Source organism: Thermobia domestica, chromosome 6 (assembly GCF_964235325.1).
Source record: "Thermobia domestica chromosome 6, izTheDome1.hap1.1, whole genome shotgun sequence".
NCBI classification, from domain to species: domain Eukaryota; kingdom Metazoa; phylum Arthropoda; class Insecta; order Zygentoma; family Lepismatidae; genus Thermobia; species Thermobia domestica.
In genome coordinates this window covers 275,136,196-275,161,343 of record NC_137459.1, presented here as the reverse complement: position 1 = coordinate 275,161,343, position 25,148 = coordinate 275,136,196, and positions in this window count along the sequence as shown.

Below are 25,148 nucleotides of genomic sequence, written 5' to 3'. Positions count from 1 at the left end.
CATTATGTTAAATGTTGATATTTAAGTTTCCTCCCAGTCAGTCGACTTTAAACAAGTGAGTTTCCTTTCACATATGAAACTACGACAGACTTCCAAATTTTGGCAATTCATTACTCAGACCTCAATAGTATATCTATAACTACAGGTTGTAATATATTAATAAGATCAAAGATAAAACATGTTCCTCGAACGCTGAATCCCTATCAGAAAGCCATTACTCGCTATGCCATACTTTTTTCTTTTTACTTTTTTTTTTTTTTTTGGTTTGTTCTATGGTGATAAAGGTTGAAACCTGAAATCGTTAATTTGTACCATTTTCAGTTTTAATACATGTTAAAGAGGAGATAGAACCTACTTTTGGGAAACTGAATTGATTGAAAAAAAAATGCATCTTTATATAACTTACTGTTTTTGCTCTAAAGAAATCAGTATTGAATCAGGAAATATTAGTAAATTTCAACCATTTCTGGTTTCAGTAGAGCGTTGCGGATTATAGTGGCATGTTCTCGTGACACCGTATAACATAATAGAGCTTGTCGCTATCTACTACTATTTTTGTTATATGTCGATAAATGTTGAAACTGAAAATGGTTCATTTTAACCACTTGCAGATTCAAACGAGGATTAACGGAGGAGATAAACCTACTCTTACCGTTTTTTCTCTACGGAAATCAGTATTAAAACCAGAGTAAATTAGTAGTAAATGATAACCACTTCCGGTTGTGGTAGAATATTGCAGGTTGTGACAATATGTTCCCTTGACACCCTGAATCCATTGCACAAATCCACATGTCGCTATCTATTACCGTTTTGTTCTATTTTGATAATTTTTGAAACATGAAATGGTGTATTTTAACCACTTCCGTTCTGAATAGAGAGTTAATGCAGAAGGCGGAACCTATTCTTGGAAAGCTGAATCGATTGCAAAGAAACGCATCTCTGCATATCTGACCATTTTTGCTGTAGGAAGTCAGTATTGAAACCTTAAGTAGTAGTAAATTGCAACCACTTTCGGTTTTTGGTAGAAAGTTGTGGTATGGTATGTTCTCATGACAGCCTGAATCGTTTGTAGAAAACCGCTTATCATTACATAATACTTTTTTTTTTGTATGGAGGTAAATGTTGAAACAGGAAATGCTTAGTTTAGCCACTTTATGTTTGAATAAAGGACTAATGGGCGAGATGAAACCAACTCTTGGGACGCTGAATCAATTGCATATATATATATATATATATATATATATATATATATATATATATATATATATATATATATATATATATATATATAACCATTTTACTATTGCAACCGAAAGCAATATTACGTTTGAACCATTTTTGGTTTTCGCAGCGTGTTTTTGGTATGTTGCCTTGACACGCTGAATTGTTTGCAGAAAACAGGCTTCTCGCTATCTGTTACCGTTTCGTTTCTATGACGATTAACGTTAAAATCGGAAATTGTTAATTTGAACCACTTTTAGTTTCAGCAGAGGGTTGATGGAGAAGGCAAGACCTATTCTTGGGGCGCTGAATCGACTGCAGGAAGCCATATTTCGATGTCTTTTACTGGTTGTGCTCTGTGGAAATCAGTATTGAAACCGAAAGCAACATCAAATTTGAAACACTTCTAGTTTTGGTAGAACGTTCGAGATAGTCATGGTCATTGCCTTGGGACGTTAAATCGTTTAAAGAAAAAACGCTTCTGGCTATCTCTTACTGTTTTCGTTTTATGGCGATAAAAGTTGAAACCGGAAATGACTAATTTGAAGCATTTGCGGTTTGAATAGAGAGTTAACTGAGGATACTCTCGAAGCTCTTCCTGATTGGTTTCAGGCCTGTTTCGAGCAATTGAAAAAGCAAACTCGGTGTGTGGAAACAGGAGGGAATTAGTTTGATAAATACTAGGACGAGGAAAACATCAGGTGAGTGTATTTGTTTTCCGGGGCCATGGTCAGATACCGTTCCGACAGGCCTCGTATGATTGAACCATATTAGTCATTTATTTCCTTTGACAGCTGAAAAGCACGATAGCCGATATTGTCACCTTTAACAGTATTAAAGTATCTACATCATTCGCGATTAGAATATAATTTTCTGCAGCATATGTAGACTCTGATACAATTAAAAAGGCCAAATATCAGACTTCTTCTTTCTTAATTATTTGACTGATTGTTTCATGTAAATCACATTTTACTGTAAAGTATATATTTCTCTCAAAGAATGTGTTTTTCAAACAGAAATGAATTTCCTCTGAGATAACATTTGAACCGTGTTTGATTAGAGTTGGGGCTGTCTGTGCGTAAAGAGCACGAGGATGCTTTGTAAGTGCATCACATCGTAAATTTTCTTCCTCAACACACGAAAAGGCTAAAGGTCTTCCTTTTATATATATAATCACTCTACTTACGAAGTAAATCATGCAGATGATAACATTCTCAAAGATAATGAGACCGCCGGAGATTTCACACTATTCAACATTGAAAAACAAGAAGAGCGTGATTCAAAGAATTAGTTGATATTGCAATAGGGTGCACATTTCAAGAAACAAGTAAACCTAAATTCGTTCATATTGTGTGAATTATAATAATAATAATAATAATAATAATAATAATAATAATAATAATAATAAGAAGAAGAAGAAGAAGAAGAAGAAGAAGATACAGAATGTACAGTTGGCTGTTTTTCTTACAGTGGGAACTGTTGTTAATAAGTGTACAATGCATCAACACCACAATAGCATTTTACTCATTTTGGATATCATATCTACCCAAGAGAAATTAAATTCTTCCCAACCCTGAAAAATCTCAAAACTATTTTGAGTTGCAGAAAAAAAAATGTTTCTGATGTACGTAATCAGTAAATTTAGAATTAATCAATTTAATGTCTCATCGAGTGGTGGTAGAAGGTTTAAAATCCATACCTTAGGCTATTATGCCTCTTGATAAAAATGCCGTAGAAGAGTGGTTATTAAGCTTCGTAATATCGTTGACCCCATTGATATTATGTCAAATTCCTAATTATTTGTTCATTAGAAGGTAAGAAAATCTATTTATTTTTCATTAACAAATTGATACAATCATATTTTTGGTACTTACATTACAAATATTGCCTAAACCACCTTCATTAACAACAACACAAAAGTTATATTGAACAACATTATTATATTCATATTTTTCATTGTAAAGGTATATAAAATTTTGCTTGACTATCAGAACCTAAATTATAGGCACAAGGACCCCAGGGGCCGCAGACCACAGATTAAGAATTGCTGGAATAAAATAGCATATCCAGTATGATTAAATGTTGTAGATATAAGAATGATATATTGCAAATTGAATCAATAAAATTTGCGTTTGAACTTGAATATGTGGCCATCCAATTGTGAGATTCTTTTATCCGTACATCACTGATTTAGATTCAATACGCTTAAAAAGTAATTAAAAAGAAAAAAAAAGAAAAAGGAAAAATGGAATCCTGAACTTCTACTCGTAAAACTTAAAATATTCTTATATAGTTAAACTGCAAAAATAGATAACGATAGATGCACAAATCAAATCGCTTCTGGAATTACTTTCTACTCGAAGAGTGATTGTGTCTTTTCCCCACAAACAGAAGAAATTGGTTTTCCCCCAACTTGGAATAAGAGATTACATCGAGCTAAAGCTCTTAGTCGCACACTCTGACGATCGTCAACGATGTTGACCAGATAATGGGGTCCAATCTGATTGGAATTGGTAACACTAAGAAGGTCAGTCTTGCGTCATCGACTGCGAATTTGGGAGCTATCACTCGCGTCAAAATGAAAAGGCGAATGAGCAACCGGAATAAAAGAGAGAAAGAGGATTCTGATGCAGACTGTTCGACTATGTTGGGGAAATGAGGTGTGACCGTGCAATTCCATTAACTGAGACGAGTTGTAAAGTTTCTTGTCCCTTGATAGACATGGTGGCGGGCGCACATCGTTAGTCACAAGAAAGAAGTCAAATACTAAAGTCATGTTCTTTGCTTTGTGTTTCTCTTAATGTGACCGTGGCTATTATGGTGTTTCAGCTGAAGTTGAAAAGAGAATAAACTACAAAAGCAATATGCAATAAAAGCAGAAAATGGAGTTACTTCAAGTTGTCAATGCCACTTTTAAGAGAATCCTTTATATCGTTATACATGTTCAATCTTCGGAGTACCCTACATTCGCTAGTAGTGATTATCAAAAGAAGTTTATCATTTAATCATTTTGAGTGCAGCATTAATACTTATGTGTTTTTTGCAGAATTGAAGTTGTTTGTTTATGAAAGCAGTCGATACATTGAAATTACTGTACTCAGATCTGCCAATGATATGTAGAAGGGAATTGTGATGGAAGAATTGGGCCGAATGGACATAATGAAAGAAAACAAGAAAACCATTTGAAAACTCACCCTCCAAAAGCTTACTTTGGCTGAAATTGAACCAAACTGTAAACAACGAAAATGAAATATTTCAGTTTAACGTCCCACGATTAATTCCTTTAGGCTAAGGAAGACAATGATTAAAACAAGTAAATTATGATGGAAGAATTGATGGAATGAGAAAGTAGGAGGAAACGGAAGTACTCCAAGAAAACTCACCGGCACGATGTTGTCCACCACAGACTTACTTGGCTGGGAATCGACCCAGGGACCTCATGCATCAGACGTTAAGTGTTCTACCATTGAGCCACCGTGTTTCTCAAGCTTTCTTTGTATCATAAGGGGATGCTCTGGATTTCAACCAGAGGCGGCTTTAGGATTTTAATTTTGGGTAAGCCCGCTTCCTCGCTTATGAATACATACACACATTTGATTGATTAATGACAGTAGGAAATTACTTTTTCAGTAGTGGTTGATGCTATTTGTTAAATAATTAACTACCATTATACTCTTTGTTGTATCTTTTAGCATTTACATATTTTTCAAATATTTTGGGAAGGTCCGTGCCTACCCGGCCTATCCGTTAAAACCGCCACTGCATTGAATACCCGGCCCACCGTCTTGATTCAAGGTATTAATACTCTACCGCGTATGACTGTAGGGCATAGTATTAAACTAATGAAAAACATCAACCCAGATTATTGTAATCGGAAATCAAGCGCGATACTTGGTATACGAGAAACAACGCGAATGTACTACGGTTTCATTGTCCGGAAATCATTACGTCTCACTCTCTGACTTCAGATAAGAATAAGTGAAAACGGAATACAAAAGCGTTAGAAATACTTTGCAGGCGAAAAGTATGCACAACAGTCAATTTCCATATGTAGGAAATGAGTACATGTCGGGTTGGTTGCCCACGAGACGAGACGAGACAATTTTCGTGTCGAGGTTTCGAGACAATAGCTTTTCAGAGAGAAGCAGATACATTTTCCGAGACGGAACATCACTTTTTCCAACCAATTTTGAAACGAGGAAGCCTCAACTCTTGTATCGTGGGCAGCCCTAAATACATGTACTGTCAGAGGCATTGCAAGTGTCTGTAAAATTGGAGAGAGGGGATTACGTAAATAGAAACTCAACCAAATTCCGCTCAAACAATAAATTATTAGAATTAGGGATATCCCTTTTTTTTCTAAGGAGGATCAAGAGAGCGACACATAAGGACAGTCGCGAACACCCACATATCTTGATGCGCATAGTTAATGTAAAGCGATAAACGACATTGCACGACTACTACAGTAAATATACTATAGTGTCACAGAAAGTAATATAAATATAATAAATGAAATTAAATCTTTCAAACGTCCCACGGTTATGCTACTAAGGTAAAGGAAACGGTGATGATGAGAAAAAAATGTAATGGTGGAATGAATGAAGTGGAAGGAAACGGGAGAATGCCGAGAAACCCACGCACACGGTGTTTGTCCACCACAAAGTACAATTTGCGCGACCTGAAATTGAACCAGGTAGCCCAGGCACTAGAGGTGAATTCTCTACCACTGAGAGACTGTGGCCCATAAGTAAAGTAAATAATACAGCGTGTGAGTTAGCGATTCCAATATTTGGCATGTGTTTAGAACCTAATCTCCTTCGAAAATCTAGGGGTGGGCAATTGCCTTCTCCCCATGCGCCACTCTGCCATGATTATACTATAACAATATGTTTCCATCAAGCTTCTCGCAGGAAGTGTATGTTAATCACTAAGTCATTAAGCGACACGGTATATATATTTACACAGTGCACAGTTCTAATATGAGCGTGAATCTCCTTGTCACTTCTCATTATAATCTGTGTAAGCCCCTTTACGGTTACAAGTAAAGGACAGGAAGATTCTCAAAATGAGTGAATTGCTATAGAAAATCATATAGATGTAGTATTTTCATCTATAGAATATTGGGGTGATTATATATATATATAATTATTCCATATGCGATTACTTCTCATTGTGGGTCCTCGAGCCTTCCAAGTTGCCAGCTTACAGTAGATTTTGTCATTCAGATTAAAGCAAAATGCCTAAAATGTCCATCAGCCCGCTACATGTAGTTTCTCTACAGGTTGCCTTTCACAAGGATATCAACCTTTACGTCCTAGTGGCACTATTAAATTAATAGGGTCCAAACGACGCCTAACATGTGGAGTAGAAAAATTAAGATATTTTTTTTAAAATAAGAACTGGTAAACCTACACAAAATTTGGAATCTACCAGCGGAAATGGCACGTTTCTAGCACGTGTGGTTTCCCAGATCTCATTGTCGAAAGGATTGGCCACAAACATATAAACTTAGCATTTTAATATATAGAACTAGCTGAACCTGCGCTCTCTACACATCGCATCATTCGCATATGAGCATAAATCTCCTTCTCATTCCTCACAACATATGTGCATGTCCCTTTACAGACACAAGTGAAAGACGTCTTGATTTAAAAAAAAAAAATCGGCAAGGGGTATCATAAAGGGGAGATGTTTTCGATTATTTTTTCTCAATATATCGCACCGTTTGCAAGATTTGAGTCTACTTCCGCTTGGAGTTTCTAATTCTGACCAGTGTTTTCTTTCTTCTTGTATGCAGTATGTAATAAGCAAATACATTACATATACAATTAATTATAATGTCAGTTATATATGGTGTTCATTGGACAAAACAGTCAATAAATAAAGATTTATCTTAGACTCGAGAAAGGGTTATCCTTGCTTTTTCATTATTAATTTGGCCATGAAACAAACGCCTCAGACATATACAACCCCAATATACAACAATGTGGTGTTGGAATGTATAACGCATAGGATATGATGCTTTAGTTTTTTTTTTATTTTAATTTCACCGCTTCCGCTGTACCCTAAAAAAAAAATATAATAAAGAAATAATTGCCATTTTTTTAATATTCAATTAGAACTGGACAATCTACGCAAAATTTCCAATCGATCAGTGAAAACGTCATCTTTCTAGAGCCTGTAGTTTCCAAGATCTCATTGTCGAAAGGATTGACCACAAACATGTATACGTCCTCAACATATAGTTTAAAAAAACTCGGAAGATGGAAGCACAATTCACATGCATTGATTTTAGAGAAGGCTTATTAAAATACAAAGGCTTTGAACAATAATTTTATATCATAAACTTTATGAAAAATATATAGTTAACTAATTTAGACTATTTAAAGTACAAATACTTAAAATGCTTGTCTCTGTTAAACGTGAAATCACACATAACCGTAAATGAAAGATTTGAAAGCTAAAGTTATAAGTTGGAGCTCAGGCGCTTTTAATCCATTATACTAACAGGGCTTCACATGTCTTCATCACTGTCCAGAGTAGCCCCTGGACAAGAAGATAACCAGTATTCGTCTTTTTAACAAATTGTATGTTTGTGTTTGTCCTGCGAAGTGCATCTCACCATCATCTTTTTTTCCTGCCCTAATGATTATGAACACAAGATCATAATGTCCAAATGGATACCGCAATTATGAAATAAAGATGTAATATAATAAAGCGCTATCTGTATAAAAGATATTCCAGATTTCCTCTTCAGCCCATAGACCGGCTCCAATTTCCTTTCTCCGGCACCAGTACTTTCACCTCTCACCCCGGATATAGGGCGTAACCCTCGCAAGGGAGTTAGCCTTTGGCTAGCAAAAAAAGCGCTTTTAATTGCTATTGTAGCATTTTAATAGATAAATGCTTCTTCCATTGTATCGTCTGATTCCGTCCGCAACAGATCACCACCAGCACCGAACAATAGCTATTTCGAACGCTTTCAGCAATCTCCACCATCAAAGAAACAGCATCTAGCATCTACATCGGATCTAGATCAGATTCCAATGGACACAGCTGCATCTACAAGCGATAACAACGCGCCTTCTTTGTCTTCTATTTACTCCATGCTACTCACAAATTTCCGTACGAAGTCCAGCAACGCGAAGTTCGTCGCAATTCAATTTCCTAATATCTTCCTAGAGCTGTGATTACACAAATCATGCATACTAGAAATGGCATCATTCTAAAAACATCCGATCCAACTCTCCTTACTAACATTAAAAACAATGTGCCTATTGATACCTTTGGTCGGGACGCAAAGATTCGAGCACTCACATCATCCATTAGCAAGCAGCCCCCACCTACGAAACGCTCACCATTATTATCTGTAGTCATCCATGGGGTTGACCCATCTTACACAGATGACGAAATACAAGACGAGCTCAAGCTGGAGGGTCATACCATCATTCAAGTCTTGCGAATTCGAAATGACCAAGGACCTACATACATGGTTCATGTCCTAACCACGCATCAAGACACTATAGATGAGTTATTAGCAGCAGGTGCTTACATTTACAATCATAAACACCGTGTTGAACCATCGAGGACACCTGTTCCTATGCCAGTTCGGTGTGAACGCTGTCAAGTATATAATGCTCATCATACATCCGATTGCAAAGGCTCAAGTAAATGCGGATATTGTGAAGGCCCGCATACCATCCAAACTTGTATCAACCTACAGTTACCACCTAAATGTGCTACTTGTAATGATCAGCATCCGGCATATAGATACAAGTGTAAAGCAAAATCAGAACCTATTCAAGATCACCCAGAACTCGTAGTTCCACTACGACCACCAGCACAAGCCCATACCACTCCACATCCGATTGACGCACCTGTTTCGTTAGATCAACTCCTGACCTTCCTGACTTTAGCTTTACAGAATATCCATCCCTTCACAAGGCCTCACATACTCCAGCAAATCATTCTTGCGGCAAAAACCACTTTCCATGTCAATTTCGCAGCCACTTATTCAGGAAACACCGTTCATTTTCATAAGTCAAACAACTACTCTCGACTACTTTACTTTATAGCATGGCTGTCACTTTTCTGTTTCTAAATATCCGGTCTTTACCCAAAAACAAAATCTTATTTGAACAGTTCCGTCTTGAGGAACATGTTACAGTGTTCCTACTAAATGAAACTTTTCTGACCCGAACATGTCGTTTACCACGATACACTATGTTGCACGCTGAAAATCCTATACCTGTACTCCAAGCCAATGGGAGAGTAGCCATTGGAATTTCGCTGCATATACCGTTTCGTCAACATCATTATACAACGACACCTCTTCCGGAATATCTCCTAGCCCTGTCTATTTCAGAAACGTCATCATCACACTGGCAACAGTATACATCAGACCCAACCATCCTCTACCAGAGCATTTCGTACAATACGTATATAATACTTATAAGACGTACATTATTATGGCTGATTTCAATATGCATAGCTGCACCGATGGCGAGAGTACAAATTTTGTTAACTTCATTACGACCAATACATCTGGAATCATATTGTTCTTCCACAAGCAACACGTCCCATTTCCAACTCAAAGTCTGACATAGTCATAACCTCTGCAAACCTCGTTTCACATTGCACGCTAGATATTCTTGATCTGCTGGGAAATGACCATTCCGCAATTAAACTCACCTATCAGCCAAATACCACCACCAGGCATAGCTCATCTCCACCACTCCGCTTAAACGTCCATTACGATAAAGCCAACTCGGATAACTATCCCACACATATCTCTCACCTCACAGATCATCTTACTGAACCACACACGGATGAAGATTTAACTGCTGTCGTTGATACTATTGCTTGAGCTATTCGATAGGCCAGTCATTTATATATTCCAACCACCAAGTCTCGTCCATATCAGACTAAACTTCCGCCGCAATATCTCACGCTGATCCAACACTCACGCCAGTTTTATCGAGATTGTCTTCTCACTCACAACCCTAAAGCACTCCTTCATCATCACCAACTACAACGAACAGTTCACAATTACATTAAAGCGTATAAACTTCAAAAATGGGTAAACACATGCAATAATCTATCCGAGACTTCTCATCCAACCAAATTTTGGAACCGTTTCAATGCATTATGTGGCAAATTTACTAGCGCACCCTATCCGATTCTCCAAGGCGACACATCTGTTTCCACCGATAGCGATAAGTCAAACAGTTTCGCAGGTCACTTGCAAGAGATTTTCACACCATCATCCGACAATGCTCCAGTCGCTGCAGATAGGCTTAACACGTCCACGCCGCACCTTCAACTAAACGCCGCCCATCTCTTACTGCCAGACACAGTCATAACTAACCCTATTAGCGTTCATGAGATCTCTCAAGTTCTCCACAATAAACTAAATACTGCACCTGGTCTAGATAATATAACATACCGCCATATCAAAGAGAGTCATGTTTTTATTACTCCTCCTCGCTAATATTTATACCTTTATCTTGCGCACAGGCTTCTTTCCTTTAATATGAAAAGCTCTAAGACACTCATGTTTCTAAAACCAAATAAACCACCCCAGAACGTTTCATCATATTGTCCTATTCAGCTAACTTCGACTTTCAGTAAGATCCTGTAGCGCAGCGTTTCCCAACCTTTTTCAACTTGCGGCACACTATGGGTGTAACTTGAATTCTCGCGGCACACTCATAGATTTTATTATATTTAAATATAAAATACAATGATATCTTTGCAATTGCAATGAAATATTGGACTTAGCTTTTTAAAAATACACTTTCTTTTTTGAAAACTGCATCCAAACTTTCACTAACAAGGAAGATCACTAAATAACAAACGAACAAACAAATCTTTTTTACTTTTAAAACACAAATGTAGGTAATTCGTATGCATGTTTGTTTTGTCTAAAGGATTGAATATTTTAAAATTTGAAGTTACGAAATAGTCTGCAAAAATAAAGAAGCAATAATGGTCATAACGTCATAACAATGATAACAAATAATCTTTTTCAATATTAAAAATGTACAGAAAAGTAACGCGGAATGAAACTTAAAATTGTAGATTCATATTAGAGGTTCATAGTAATGTGAAATACAAATATACATTTTCCCTTATGTCCTGCAATTTAATTGCTATAAAATTAATAATTGTGTATAGATTTACTCGCGGCACACCAGCGGCCCATTCACGGCACACCAGTGTGCCGCGGCACACCGGTTGGGAAACGCTGCTGTAGCGCATCCTGGTCAAGCGCTTACATATCTACCTAAACGATCGCAGCTTAATTCATATCGCACAAGCCGGCTTCAGACCCTCATTTTCTATTAGCGATCCGCTTTTAAGACTCACATTACTTATTACTCAATATTACAATTCTGCAAAACCATCCTGTCTAGTCCTATTTGACTTAGAGAAGAAATTTGGTAAAGTCTTGCACCACGGGCTAATATACAAACTTCTTCAGTTTCGACTCCCCATGTGCTACATCCGCCTAATATACAATTTCATTACCAACCGTCGCGCCTACATGTCCACTCATGACTGTTTATCGCATCCGATCTTTCTACTTACTGGAGTGCCACAAGGGCCTGCATTATCTCATTTACTCTACCTCTTGTACGTCGCTGACATGCCCAGACTACCTGATAACGTTCGTCTTTTTCAATATGCCGATGACACGGCTTTCCTTGGACTCGGAAACCCTATCCAACAGATCAATACCGTTCTCCAGCTTGCTACCGTTTGCTATCGATCGATTCAGTAACTGGTGTAATCACTGGATACTTACCATGAACGCAACAAAAACACAGACCGTGATCTTCTTACCTCCACGACGCACTTCCAGAGTTCGCAGAAACCCACGTCGCTTATCTCTCCATGTTAATCAAGTGCCGCTTCAGGCCAAAAGTGCAGTAGCGTATCTGGGAATTACCTTTGATCGTCATCTTACTTGATCGCAACATCTGAAAACAGTCACTACTAAAGCCTATAATCGCATCAATATTTTGAAATGTCTTACTGGTACTACCTGGGGTCTCAAGCCACACACAATCCTCAACACCTACAAAGCTTTCCTCCGACCTGTTTTGACATATGGTTTCACTGCCTGGATAGCCGCCCGACCTCAGTACTATCATGAACATTTCATCTTAGAACGCCATGCTTTCCGTACAGCTTATCGCATTAAGCTCCCTAGCCCTACGCAGGAACTTTGTCGCCATATTACTTTTCAATTCTGAAATTTCACCTTGAAAGACTGAGGCTAACATACATCTCCAAACGCTTTCAAACTCGCCACCCATTACTCCAAGACACAATGCGTTGTGTAGCAGTTCATCCCACACCTTACACCCACCATTATCCACCACTCTCTCTACTGTTTACATTATATCACTTCACGCTACAACCAACAGACCCAACTTTGCGATTCATATCAGAATATGTTGTTCACGATCATCTTCCTCTCATCCGCCCATCATTTCCCGCCTAGTGATTACCTTTGTTTATTAACTTGGGCTCCCCATGTTCTCATTAGTGTCTAGAGCAGCCCCTAGACTGAAGAATAAGCTTATCTGTCTCACTAACATAACCTAAAGTGTTGTAATGTGTATTGCACTTCGCCTCATCTTTCACGCCCATTTAAAAATTTCGAAATGTTTTGTATTATTATTTCTATCTTATATTTCACGCACATGTTTTCAATGCACGTTTTCACGTATTTCTAATCACTGTGTTATTTTGTATATTTAACTTTGTCTTTTCACTCCACCAAATGTTAAGGATCAAAGTTCCTTAAGGTAGCATGTCTCATTCATTTTTTGACAATTTGAAGTTAATAAATATTTAATAAAACACTTAGCCCAACAACAGTAACCTTAGCCTATCCTATCACTGCACCTCATTCCTAACAGAGGGCATAACCCCCTTAAAGGTGACTAGCCCTTCTGGCTAGCAGGAATATATATAGATTTGAGCCTACTTTCGGTTGGAGTTTTTAATTCATGTATGATCAGTGTTTTCTTTCTTCGTGCATACAGTATGTACTAAGCAAATACATTCCATACACAATTAATTATAATGTCAGTGATATATGGTGTTCATTGGGCAAAACACTCCAAACAATAAAGATTCAACATAGAGTGGAGAAATTGTCGTCCTTCGTTTTTTCATTATCATTTGGCCATGAAAAAAACGCCTGAGAGATATGGAACCTCTGTATACAATTATGTAGTTTTGGAATGTATAATGCGTAGGATATGGTGTTTTTTTAATTTCAACACTTCCAGTGTACCCGTAAAAATGTAATAAAAGATAACGGCCATGTTTTTTTGTTTTTTTTTTTTTTAATATTCAATTAGAACTGGACAATCTACGTAAAATTTGCAGTCGATCGGTGAAAACGCCATTATCTACTGCCTATAGTTTCCGAGATCTCATTGTACAAAGGATTGGCCAAAACATATAAACGCCCACAAACTTATAGTTTAAAAGAACTCCAAAGATGTTAGCACAATTCATTTTGATTTGTAAAGGGCTTATTAAAATGCAAAGGCTTTGATCAATAATTAAAAAAATATAACCTTTACGAAAACTGATCTATTTAAATTATTTATTTAACGTACACACATAGTTTAAAATATTTGTCTTTATTAAACGTGAAATTACAAATAACCGTAAATCAAAGGTTTGAAATCCAAGGTTAGGCGCCTTTGTTGCTATTGTAGCATTTTAATAGATAGATAGACTAGCTGAACTTGTGATCTCTACACAGCGCATCAATCACATATAAGCACGAATCTCCTTGTTATTCCTCACATCTGTACTTCTCCATCCTCACCTTCGCCACGCACATCACCACGTTACGGTAAAGCAGATTGTTCCTCATATCGCTTCTATATATCAAACGCACTGGCAGATTACGAATCCCCAACTACACAAGACAAACTAACACACCAGGTCGATACTATCACTACTACAATTCAACAGGCTTCTTCTCTATATATTCCACAGTCTGAGTTCATCCCGTTAGTGATGAGCAAATGCAAGATCAAGATCAAGACCCGGGTGGTTTTGATCTTGGTCTTGCTCTTGCACTGGAACACTTTGTTTTGGTCGTGGTCTTGGTCTTGGTCTTGCTTGCAAGAGTCTTGCAAGTCTTGCTTTTAAGAAATCTTACGCTTTTCATAGGTAAATTTTACTCGGGATATAAGGGGTAATATATTCTACAATGCGCCAACAGTAACGGAAATGCAATGTATGTTTCTAAATGTAATATTGTTTACCTTCGTGTACGTATGAGATAGTGTACAACATAGGTGATGGCCTTTATTTTTTAACGGATGCCCACGCTTCACTGCTTATAAGATAAATCACAATGTTTCGTAATATTTTTATATTTTTAACAGATCCAACACTCCATTGGTTCCCAAACTAGGGAGGCTACCTCAAATACCATCAATTGCAAAATTATTTTTACTCTCTAAAGGCGCCAGATTTTTTTTTTCAACCACGATTAGCTAATCTTTGTATTTAACAAACTTCCAATTAAATATGATATTTTGTTTTACTGAGTCCAATGTGGAGTAGATACATGGACATTACGCAAAAGAGATCAAGAAATTGCAGGCTTTCGAAATGTGGTCATGGAGGGGGAAAAAAGGAGAGAATTAGTTGTGTTGAACGCAAAACCAATGAGAAGGTGTTAGAGATATTAACATTAGGGAAAAAATAATTTTAGATATTGTGAAGTGGGAGACCCGGGTTCGATTCCCGGCGGGAGCTCATGTGGTTCGGATTCCACGTTAATCAGTAGGTCCACGTCTCATATAGCCTCGCTGCTGAAAGGGACGCTAAACTAAAATCAACTCAATTAGATATTGTGAAGAGGGGAAGAAAAACTGATTGGGATATTGGCTGAGGAGGAACTGTATTATGAGGGAGGTGCTAGAGGGTAGAGAATATCTCGCACCGTTTGCAAGATTTGAGCCTACTTCCGGTTGAAGTTTTGAATTCATGTATGATCAGTGTTTTCTTTCTTCTTGCATGCAGTATGTAATAAGCAAATACATTACACACACAGTTAATTATAATGTCAGCGATATATGGTGTTCATTGGAAAAACACTCCAAACAATAAAGATTTAACTTAGAGAGGAGAAATTGTTATCCTTCCTTTTTCATTATCATTTGGCCATGAAACAAACGCCTGAGAGATATGGAACCACTGTATACAATTATGCGGTGTTGGAATGTATACTGCGTAGGATATAATGCTTTAGTTTTTTTTCTAGTTTCAACACTTCCAGTGTACCCGTAAAAATGTAAGGAAAAATAACGGCCATGCTTTTTCAATATTCAATTAGAGGTGGACAATCTACATAAAATTTGCAATTGATCAGTGAAAACGTCATCTTTCTAGAGCCTGTACTTTCCGAGATCTTGTTGTCGAAAGGATTGGTCACAAACATATAAGCGTCCACAAACGTATAGTTTAAAAGAACTCCAAAGATGTCAGTACAATTCATTTGTATTGGTTTTGGAAAAGGCTTATTAAAATACAAAGGCTTTGAACAATAAGTAAAAAAAATAAACTTTATAAAAAGAAGGTCTATTTAAATAATTTATTTAAAGTACACATACTTTAAAATATTTGTCTTTTTAAATGTGAAATCAGAAATAACCGTAAATAAAATGTTTGAGATCCAAAGTTATAGGTTGGAGCTCTGGTGTGCTTTTGTTACTTACCGCTGATAAAACGATCCCGACAGTTTTATAGAGATTATGCTGCAACTGGCAATCTTGACTCTCTTCAGCATCACAGACAATTGCAACGAACAGTTCACAACTATCTTAAAGCTTACAAGTTGCGATGCTGGATCAAAACATGCAATAATCTCGGCTCTCTTTCACATCCTACTCAGTATTGGAAACGTTTCCGGCAACTTACTGGTCTCAATACTCATACAACATATCCTCTCACCGACAACAATACTCCGCTTCATACTGATATAGATAAAGCCAATGCTTTCGCCAGGTATCTCCAGGACATCTTTACACCTCTCGCACCTGAATATCCCCATCGATCTCATCCAGTCGACAACCTCAATCTGGATTCGCCTCATCTGCAGGCTAATGTTCATCACACTTTACCCGAAAACAATCCTCTTACTGCACCGATCTCGATTTCTGAAATAACCTCAGTGGTAGCTCATAGACGTAACACAGCCCCTGGCATGGACTCTATTACATATCGACACATTAAAGAAAGTCCGTACGTAGTTTTATATCTTCTTTGTCTCATCTATACCTTTATTCTTAGAACTGGCTTTATACCTGCTGATTGGAAAACTTCAAAAACTCTAATGTTCCTAAAACCACATAAACCTGTTGCCTCTGTTAGCTCGTACCGCCCTATTCAACTAACGTCAACCTTTAGTAAAATACTGGAACGCATCATTGTTAAACGTCTTCATCCGTACCTGGCACTACACAACGTCATTCCACTCGAACAAGCTGGTTTCAGACCTTCTTTCAGCATAAATGATCAGCTGCTTCGCCTTTCCAATTCCATCTATAATCACTTTAACACAGGCAATCCATCATGTTTGGTCCTGTTTGACCTCGAAAAGGCATTCGACAAGGTCTGGCATCCCGCTCTCATTTATAAACTCAAACAGCTCCGATTGCCTATTGCTTACATCAGATTCATTTTTAATTTTCTCTCTTGTCGACTGGCATACGTCTGTATCAACTCCAGTTTTTCATTTCCCATTTTTCTCCATTCCGGAGTTCCCCAAGGATCGGCTTTGTCGCCGTTATTATATATTCTCTTTGTTTCCGACTTTCCACCTGTTCCAGCTACAGTTAAACTCTTCCAGTATGCCGATGACACTGCTTTCTTTGCGACAGGGAAAACCATTCACCAACTCAATCTCGCTCTACAGGATTCTATCAATGCCTTTGTTGATTGGTGCTCTCACTGGAGACTAAAAATAAACGCTGGAAAAACTCAAGCAATTCTCTTTCTTGCTCCGAAGCATCGTTCCCGTGTCCACAGAAATCCAAGACTTCTGCACCTCACAGTGCAAGATGTATTGCTCAACCCTACTCGCAGTGTCAAATATCTTGGAGTCACTTTCGATCAGCATCTAACCTGGACAGCACACCTAAAAGATATCTCCAAGAAGGCTTACTCTCGCCTCAATCTCCTGAAACGTCTTGCTGGAACTACTTGGGGACTCAATGCTCATACAATTCTCAACACATACAAGGTCTTTCTCCGTCCTATTCTCACGTACGGATTTACGGCTTGGATATCTGCTCCGATCCTCTACTATGAGAAATTACGCATCCTGGAACGTCATGCTTTGCGAATCGCTTTCCGTATCAAATTACCAAGTCCCACTCAAGATCTTTATGACAGACTTACGTTTCCACACATCTTGTATCATTTAGAAACACTCCGGACCAAATACATCACCCAGCGCCTGCACAGCAATCATCCACTTCTCCAGAAAACGTTTGAAGACCACGCCCGAAGCATCTCCCCTACCGCTGCTCTTTTCCCGCCGCTCTCATTACTGTTTACTCTATACCGTTACACTCTACCTCCAGACCACCCTGACACCGCTTATTACGAACCATACTCTACAGACGCTCATCTACCTCACATATGGCCATCATATGCACAGTAATACCTTCTGTACTAACAGGGCTCCTCTGTCTTCATTGATGCCTAGCGCCGCCCCTAGGCGAGAAGATAACCTGCATTTGTTCAACTAACAGCACCTATGTGTTGTAGTGAGTTTCGCACTTCATTTCATCTTCTCATCTCATATCATATTACAGTTATGCTTTTCCTTCACTGAAGCTTATGTATTTCCTTTACCTCATGATTATGGTTAAAGGCCATAATGACCATCACAATTGTACAATAAAGTTTATGTATCAACCCATATCCCAACCACGGCTTCCTGAACAGCACAATCTATTTTAAAAATCTCTTCCCCTACAGAGGGCGTAACCCTCTTCGGGTAGTAGCTAGCGTCGGCTAGCTGGCAAAAAAAAAAAAAATGCTTTTGTTGCGTACTGAATCAAGGAGTCTAACCTCTCCTGTGTTAGTTAATGTGCTAGCGAGGACCAAGTGTTGTAATACGCATTTGTGAGCACAGCACACATACGGCACTCAGAGGGTTGACGGAAGTTTTCACTTTCGGAGGGCACCTTGTCTTTTGAACCTCATTTCATCATCTCTTTCATTTTCATCTTCATTTGGGCTACGGCCCTAGGCTGTATTATCACGATGGCAGACTCTGGCAATATCAATGGACAAACGAATCTTGGCAGACACTCGGGCTTACCAGCTATATCTCCTATTCCCAGTACTTCATTATCACAACCTGCACATACCGGTCAATCCAGTCGTACTCGTACCAGACACTTTTCTTGGGGTCATGAACCAATTAGTGTATCGCGAGATAGGCATCCATCTAACGAATCTACACAATCCGCGAAACGCATCAGGTCTCGATCACCAGTAGCATCAATGGACATCGAAGTCGATCAGCGACAACATACAGGTGCATCGTCTGCTGTATCTCCTACTATTTCATCTCACGCCACTCTCTTTCATTACATTCTTACCGATTTTGATGCCAAGTACACAAACCCTAAAATGATTTTCCTGCAAATCGTAAAGTATGTTCCTCGGGTACGTGACACCCTAGTTCAAATCGTCAAAACCAAAAATGGCTACATATTGAAGTCTAAAGATCCGAATTTTGGTATCACAGTCCGAAATAAAGCTTCTTACGAAATTTTTGGCAAGAACGCTAAGCTTACCAAACTCACCGATAAGCGACCGAAACAGCAGCCACCTCCTAGAAAGCCACCTTACCTGTCAGTTGTCATTAGGGGTGTCTCCCCCGATTTAACTGATGAAGAAATTCAAGAGGAATTAGCACAAGAGGGGATTTCAGTTGATAAGTGTATTCGTATTCGGAATAATAATGGACCAACATATATGGTACGAATTCTATCGCAACGGCAAGATTCTATTGACTATCTTCTGAGATTTGGTGCACCCATATATAAGAAAATTCATCGCGTCGAACCATCTAGAACGCAGGGTCCACTACCAATTCGTTGCGAAAAGTGTCAGTTATACAATGACCACACTACGGCCAATTGTCGTAATCAACCTAAATGTGGTTACTGCTCTGGGCTTCATGACACTAAAACCTGCCCCAACTTAAAAGGACCACCAAAATGCAATACGTGTGGCAGTGGGCTTCATCCTACATATAGTTATCGATGTAAGGGTAAACCAGCACCCACACCTGAGCATCCGGAACTAACTGTCCCATTAAAAACAGCCGACAAAACCACACCACCTACACAATCAATATTACCTCCTCTAACTGTCGAAGACCTCATACGCTACGTTAGCCTGGTGCTACAAAACATCTTTCCTTTCCAGCGAGCTCTTATTATTCAACACATCATTTCTGCTGCTAAATCAATTTTTAACGTTAATCTTCATGCAACTTACTCTAGTAATTATGTGCATTTTCACATTGGAACCCTGGAAACCGCTGTTTAAAACCATCTGCACAGTCTTCTTCATAATGGGGATTTCTTTTCTTTTTGTTAATATTCGATCTTTTTGTCAACATAAACTACTACTAGAAGCTTTATTACTAGAAGAACAAATTAATGTTTTTGCTTTAAACGAAACCGCCTTAAAACCGAGTATGTTTGCTCGTATTCCTGGGTATGAACTAAAGCGCTGCGACTTCCAAGATGAAGCTCTACGGGCTCAAGGAGGAGTAGCATTAGGATATTTTCCTAAGTATCCAGTTCGAGCATATACTCCACATGCCTTGGCTAATCTCCCTGAGTACCTACTATTCAGCATATACTTTCCATCAATCATTATCAATTTTAGTACAATCTATGTCAGACCACGTCAACCTATACCATTAGAATATTTCCGATACATAGCCAACAATTTTCGAAATATTATAATCATGGCGGACATTAATATCCATAGTCGAACTAATCGCGAAAAATCAGACTTTCAGGAGTACTTAAGTAACGATCTTCAGCTCCATTTTCATATTTTGCCTGCACACACCAGACCTATCAGTCAAACTACACCGGATGTCGTCATTACCTCTATGAATCTCCTTGACGATTGTCAACTTGCAGTACTAGATTCTATTGGCAGTGATCACCATCCAGTTAAATTAACATTCACTCGGGGACAACCCCCACGCCCTGTACATGCACCTCGTCTAGTTCCGAGGTATGATAAAGCAAATTGGCCTCGTTTCCGGGAAGATCTAGAGCACTCTATTTCTAGTATAAAGTCTCCAACTACTGAACCTGAACTTGCTTCCTGTCTTTCTACTATTACTACAGCAATTCAAACCAGTGCCCATCATCACATTCCGACGCAGCAAGTACAGCCTCATAAACCGGCCCTACCACCATCATATCTTACGCTCATCCAGAAAGCCCGTCAACATCTTCGGGAATATTATCGAACCGGGAATGAGGCATGTCTTCGGCAGCATCGCCAATGGCAACGAGCTGTTCATAGCTACCTTGTTGCATATAAACGCCGCAATTGGATCAAAACATGTAACACCTTTTCCGAGGAAGCGCATCCATCTCGCTACTGGAAGCGATTTAATCAACTGACTGGCAAGAACACCACAATAACCTATCCGTTAGTTGCAGATGGCATTCCTCTGTTCTCCGACGAAGAAAAAGCAAATGCCTTTGCTTCACAGCTCCAGACTGTTTTTACACCAACAGCGGCCTCTAAACGCTCCGAACGAAAGATCTCTCTTGCATTCCCGCTTTACAACCTTCAGCAAATCATGTCATTGATCCTGAGCATCCACTCACTGCACCCATTACTATAGATGAACTCCATACTGCATTAAAGAGGAAGAAGAACACAGCACCTGGGATTGACAATATCTCTTATCGACACATAAAAGAAGCTCCATACTCATTTCTGCTCATCCTGGCAACAATATATACTTTCATTCTTCAAACTGGTTTCTATCCCCCTGACTGGAAAGTATCAAAAGTTTGCATGTTTCATAAACCAAATAAGCCTGTACATTCTGTTTCTTCATACAGACCAATTCAACTCACCTCTGTATTCAGCAAGCTCTTGGAAAAAATTCTCATCTGCCGACTTCATAAATACCTTGAAACTACTAGTCTCCTACCTATTCATCAAGCAGGATTTCGGCCTAGATTCTCCATCCATGATCAACTCCTACGTCTCAGCACCTTAATTACAAATCAGTTTAACAAAGGCTTTCCTTCCTGCCTTATACTAATGGACTTGGAGAAGGCTTTCGATAAAGTTTGGCACTATGGTCTAATTAAAAAATTGCAGTCATTCAAACTTCCTATCTGCTATTTAAGGTTAATCTACTCTTTCATTACAAATCGGATTGCGTATGTTGCAGTTGGTAATACACTCTCTTGGCCTATATTTCCACTTACTGGAGTTCCACAAGGATCTGCACTCAGCCCATTATTATATATTCTATACGCTTCTGACATTCCTTCAGTACCACATAATGTTTTCACTTTCCAATATGCCGACGATACAGCATTTCTTGCACTTGGCAGCACTGTCCAGAATATTAGCCGTGCTCTACAAACAACTCTCGATAACTTCATCAAGTGGTGCCAGAGATGGCATTTAACTATCAACAATGAGAAAACGCAAGCACTGGTCTTCCTACCGCCTAACAGACGTTCCAGAGTCTACCGAAATCCGACACTCTTGCGAGTAACTGTCGATGGGTATCTTGTACGCCCTACCAACACTGCTACGTACTTGGGTGTCGTCTTCGATTCAAAACTGACTTGGAATGCACACTTGCAAAAACTGCGAGCTAAGGCTACTATTAGATTAAATCTTTTACGTCGTCTTAGAGGCACATCTTGGGGCCTCAAACCCGATGTCCTACTCCATACTTATAAGATGTTTCTCAGACCTATTCTCACTTTCGGACATACGGCCTGGTGCAATGCTTCTACTTCGTTCTACGATAAGCTTTGCATATTGGAGCGTCATGCTATTCGACTCGCTCATCGAATTAAACTTCCGTATCCTACGTGGCTCACGTATGAATATATCGACTTTCCGAAGATCACAGACCATATTGCACAACTTCGAAATAGGTACATTACATCTCGAATCGAAACGGGCCATCCACTTTTCCTGGATATTCTTCGAACTGATGCTCTCACTGATGCCGCATTTCGTTACAAGCATACCCCATTGAATATACTCATTTCCTTATATGTCCGCAATTCAAACCTCACAGTAGCAGAACGCGACACTTATGCCATTTATGTCATTCATGCTCATATTCCTCATGTTTTTCCATCTTAACACAGAGATCCTCACAATTAACAAGGGCTTCCCCCTGTGATCATTAGTCCCGAGTCGCCCCGGGACAGAAGATTTAACCTGCATCTGTCTGACTAATTTCTATCTGTTTGTGATGTGACAGCACTTCATCTCATCTTTCATTTTCATTATCGTACATTTTCACACAAGCACTATCTCAATTTTACTGGTATTCTTGCACATTTGCACCTATTTTCTTCTCAATTATATTTCGCTATTCACATGATAACCTGTACTTATCATTTTCTTACCTTATTTAATTTATTTATCCTTCATTGTATATTCACATGTGGTATTTTCATTGTACTAACTTCTTTTGTGTACCTTATCATAAAAATATAAATGAAAATAAATAAAGTGGTAAAAAAGAAAAAATGATGCTATAACCCTTTTCAAAACTGATGCCCAAATACCGATGTTAATAACTAACTTCACTTAGCCCATCCCATTCTTTTCATAAGTACATTTGTATAGAAAATCACATGCCACAGAGAGGGCGTAACCCTCTGAGAGGCAGGACAAGTCTATAATTTTCCAGTAACATATTGCATTGATAAAAGTCAATATTCCTATTCTCCTTTCAAAAAAAATGCTTTTGTTGCTATTGAATCATTTTAATAGATATATTCCAAAATATACACTATGAAAATATACCAGTTAAAATACTAATGATGTTTTAGTTAATCTTCACAGGATATGTCCATGCTAAACTTTAAAATAAAATCACATCAATTTTTGTTCACTAGACGTGCATTTGTATCATCCAACTTATTGATATTAATAACAAGAGTAACTAGCTTCTATTTGTGAAATATCAGAGTGATGAACTTCCGCAGCTGAAGGACCATATATACCACGGAAAAACGTTAGCATGCTATTATATTATTCCTTTAAAAAAAGATCAAAAAAGAAAAAGAAAAAATATGTTCATCTAAATGCAGAAGAATCCTCATTTAAATATTTACCAAGTAGTGGACTGCCTCGAAAATCGAACACCAGCGAGAGGTTGGGTCGATTGAAAGAAGAGGAGTGTCTGCATAATTCATGCAGAAGATGACCGTATTTTCTGTCAGCTTCATAAAAGAACATGCACCCGGCGAGCGAACTACTAGAGATTTGATTCTTTTGCCTATCTTGCGAACGACTTTTAAATTATGGATATCGCACACGTTCAAAGTTAGGGTCTACATTATTTTTATTGGAACAGTCAGTAAAGAAACAACACCGAAGCAACTATACTTTACTTTTGCTGGTTCGACAACTAACCTATATCGTCGTTGCTAAAAATCAAGCAAAGATTTTTTTATAAGCCCATCTCTTATCATGAGTTTGAAATTTGATACTTCTTTCCCTTACTATGATATGTAATGTTGGCTACTTTGGGTAAAGTTTATCGTCCGTCTCAGCTCAGGAATGCGTTATAATTTCAAGAATCCCTCCACCGGGAATGAAAACAGGACCTGAGAAATCCGGTGATCAGTGTGCGCTTGCCACAAGACCCGCAGGTAGGACAATGTATCTTTCACGTGTTTCCCTTATGTTATTATAGACAAAAAACTAATATTATTTCTATAAATACTATTTCCAGTTTTTTTTTAAAGTAAGGTTAGATAAAACATAGATCGTATGAAAAATACACAAGGGGTGCAAAGTTTTAGTTTAGTAACCTTTGGGAAAAAAATCTTTGAGCAGGAAGTTCGTATTAATTCACTAAAAAAACATAATCACATTTCGTTGACTTTTTTCCCTTCCACTTTGATGTTGGTACAACCATTTACATACTATGTAGTGCATATTAAGAAAATTAGTAAGAAAATGTAAATTTCCGAAGCCAGTAAGACTTGTCAAAAATAATTCCAGCATTCTTAACAACACTGGAATATTGTGTGAAGATTCGCATGTAATATCAATTTATATGTGATTATTGTGTTTCTTCCGAATAACGTCAGTGTGAACTCTAAGAAGTATAGAAATAAATTTAATTTCAATTAGTCCTTAATGGTAAGTTATTTGAGTTCATAAGATAGCTAATTTAATACTACCACATTCAGAAAACCAGTAAAATATATTCGAAGAAAGTTGTAAGCTCTGTCTTTCTTAATTACCTGGAACACCCAAGAAGGTTTATATCAAAACTCTGACCTTGAACGAGAATAAAATGATTATCCGATTAAGATATTCGCAATAATTCGTTACTTTATATATATATATATATATATATATATATATATATATATATTAAAATCTAATCAATAGCATTCGTAGGTAATCCGTGATCCTCAAAACCTGTTGTACCGGTTCGAATGAGAAGTGTTCAGGATGTTAATTAAACAGCATTGCGCAAATGCCGGACGGCAATGTTAGTTGGTGACAGTGTTAAAACCCCATTCCGAAACACGAAGCACGTTCATAAAAATTTCTGTTTTGTTGCTGCTATGGTGCTATATAAGACGACAAATCTT